This window comes from Mytilus galloprovincialis, chromosome 8 (assembly GCF_965363235.1).
Source record: "Mytilus galloprovincialis chromosome 8, xbMytGall1.hap1.1, whole genome shotgun sequence".
NCBI lineage: Eukaryota > Metazoa > Mollusca > Bivalvia > Mytilida > Mytilidae > Mytilus > Mytilus galloprovincialis.
Genome location: NC_134845.1, coordinates 67,262,643 through 67,266,205, shown reverse-complemented (window position 1 = coordinate 67,266,205; position 3,563 = coordinate 67,262,643).

Sequence of the window (3,563 nt, the reverse complement as noted above, 5' to 3'; positions counted from 1 at the left end):
CCTCCGGTGCTCCGAAGGTAAGCAGGTCCTGCTTCTTGCAAGACACCCGTGGTGTTTCTCACGGGGGTCATTTTAAAATCAAATGAGAGGTTTCTACAACAACGGTAGAAGGTCATTTGTAACACAGATACCCTAGGTGAATCAATAGTCTTTTGGACGAAATGACAATGGGAATACGAATTAGATAAAACGTTTTGGCTTTCGTTATCCGCTGCCTTCTTGCTAAAATAAAAATCTAGCTTCTTCATTTCTATTTTTATTTCTACCGGGGTTAAACTTTGTGTCGTGATTGTAGTTGCAAGTACAGACACCGCCAGACACGATAATCCGGAAAGACTAAAGACTATCCGAAATTCAATTTCAGGATTTTTTTTTTTTTTTTTTTTGTGAAAAACATGTGCAAGCAAATGATTTTTTGCGTAAAGGCAGCTACGCGCCTGTCAGAGTGTAGTCTGTGGAATGTTTCCGTTTGTCGTGGTCGTTATGCCCTACAGTCTGGTCTGGATAGTTAATATGACATCTGAACTAGGATTAGCATTTTTGTCGAACTGCTGATGGTAAAAACGTACTTCTGTAAATGTCCTTTTAATTCATTAATAAAGTTTGAATCCCAGTAAAGGTTTACAGTGGCTGTATGATAAGTTAACCTTTAAGAGAGTGTAATTCCTTGCCTTGGTTGTAGTTTATTTTATTACAGTAGATGCAAGCATATGAAAGAGAGACGAAAGATACCAGAGGAACATTCAGAAGCCCTTTTAGGACCTCCCGAACATATCATTTTAATTCGAAATCCTGAATTTAAATCGTTATCACGAATTTTACAATTCGTTATAACAGATTAAAATTTGTGATAACGAATTGGTGGAAATCGTTTTAACAGATTTTGTAATTCGTTAAACGAATTAAATTCGTTTTCACAATTTTTTGTATTTTTTCTTCTACCAAATCCAAGGCTGGACTTAAAATGTCGTCCGTTTTATACCCGTTCATATTGACAACAGTTACTGCATACACGGAGCATGATGTATTGTTTGGTAATAAGAATGCACGAAACTATCAGCCTTGACCTGTTGATCCATATTGCACATGGATTTAACGGGAATACCAAAACAGCAACTTACATTTGTAAAATCAACCCACTTGTCAAAGTTTGAACGAAGGTAGCCAAAGCAAGGATTTCATGTAAAAAATATATTTTTTCACTACATAATCAATGTTAACAAATATAGGGTTTATCATCGGATGTAAGTTAGTTATACACCTATGTATACGGCATATTTTGATTAAAAAAAACCTCCGGCCGACAATGTCTCTTATCCAGATACACCTATCCTTTGTGGTATAGTTATGGATACAAGTTATACTTTGATATGTATCTATTTTTGTGGCGGGAAACACATACTCAGATCACGCACTTAAACAAAAAATCAAGACCAGTAACGCAGATAGAGTAGGAACCTCTTCCTATGTTTGGTTCGTTTGCATATTAATTCAACAATATTTGAAATGGCATAATCTGGCAAAGGACACAGTTCAAAATCAAATCGAAGATAAGCTAAATGAAAACTACACAATGTACAGATTAACGATCTGTTTGTAACAAAGAAAACACACCAATGATTCGTTGTTTGAACAGTTGAATATAAAGACACAAGGCGATTATTGGATATTTATTAAAAAGACAGTAACTAAAAAATAACTTGATTTCACTGAAAAAAAGGAAAGTTAGCTGACCTTGTTAAAGTAGAAAAAGACAATTTGTTTAATAACACAGGATTTAAAAAAGAAAAAGAAAACGGTGTAACTGTTAATATTTTATTATTTCTTATTGAACATGTTAAACTGATATTAATTCATCATTTGCAATGTTTATTTTCAATAGAAATTATTTCTATCAATACTTAGTACATTTGCTAAGAATTATTAATTCAACTCAGCGAGAAAATCCCGCATAAGTATTTCAACTTAGGAAGACCAACACATAGCTTCTGACTGTGACTTTAATTTAAACGAACAAAGAAATCATTATGAATTATGTATAGAAATTTGCCATTATTCAATTTGAAAATCGTTTAAGTTTAAGGAATATATTTCTTTTTAATGCATAAGTGTGGTTTCCCTTCTCGGATTGACTATACATTTTGGTACTTTATTATTAAAAAAAAATCTTATCTACTAAGTAACAGTTAATACTGTTGTCACTTTGACCATTTTCTTGAGTAGATGTGACAACTGTGCAGCGAATTTGTTGTTCAATATCATCTGTTGAAATACTAATATATGCACAGTTAAAGTTTTAGAACAAAATCAAACCTTCTTTATATATATCATTCTTAACCATTTTGACAAAATATTACAAAGGTACGTGCTTACTATTGTATATATCAATACACGTCCATTGTTTGACATAAAAAGTGATAGCTACATGTTTTTTGTTATCAAAATATCTACAAAAATATATATTTAATATAATTTACAAGCTGGTCGTACCTTAATAATAATAAAGACTGAACTGAAAAGGCACATGGGAAACAACTGAAGTTTTATAATTAATAGTTGTGTTCTTTTGCCCTGCCATTCTCAATCCAGTGATCATTTATCACATCACTTCTCCCATACAACTCGAATAAATTAAAGTTTAAATAGTAAAATTAAAAGCTCAAACACAAAAACGAATGCAAAACAACGATTATATTCTTGAACTTTTACAGGTGTTTCCACATGTAGAAAATGATGGATAGAACATTGTGATATAGCTAGCTCAATATCCCACTGACTTATATGACAGTCGAATAAAACTCAATTACGTTGACAAAAAGGTGAAAATGTCAAAAATAGAGGTACACCCATCAACATTGTGTTATAATCTTAATCACTACAACACAAATAAATATACTAACAAAGAAAAATACATAATGGCACATAGACTTAGCACATAAGCAAAAATAAAAGACAGGAATAATTTGCGAAATAATTATGTTATATAACAAGTCAAGTTATATGTAGTCAAAAAATGGTTTCAAGGTTAATCATGCTTAAAATTGATAACACTAGTGACGCAGGTGATGTAAAAAGCTCCAAAGACAATTTGCATCAACTGAGCTAGAAAAATGAATGTCCTACGAAATTATATAAAAACTTGATTATTTTTGATAGGTCATCATTTTATGTTGATATTGACCGTCGGTGTTTTTTTATATAACAAATTACATTCAGTAAAAGTTAAACTGATTTCTATACCAACAATCGTTGAATCTGTGTATTTTCTATTGAATTTTATTTACTATTTGAGGGAGAAAGGGAGTGAAAACTTTATTATCGAATGGTAATTTTGCAAATCCACAAAAAATGTTATGGTTGAACCTTTTGACAACTCTTGTAACATATGTCCGTAGCCTTTGAAAAAAAATAGCTTTTTAAAATAACTTGCGACTGAGTTTTAACGTGTGATTGAATAATATTGCTTACTCCTTTAATTTGTGACACGCTTTTTGTATGTATTCCGAGGTGTCCTTTATTCACATGAATGTTTTTAAAACGGGAGTTTTCTTCACATTTCGCTA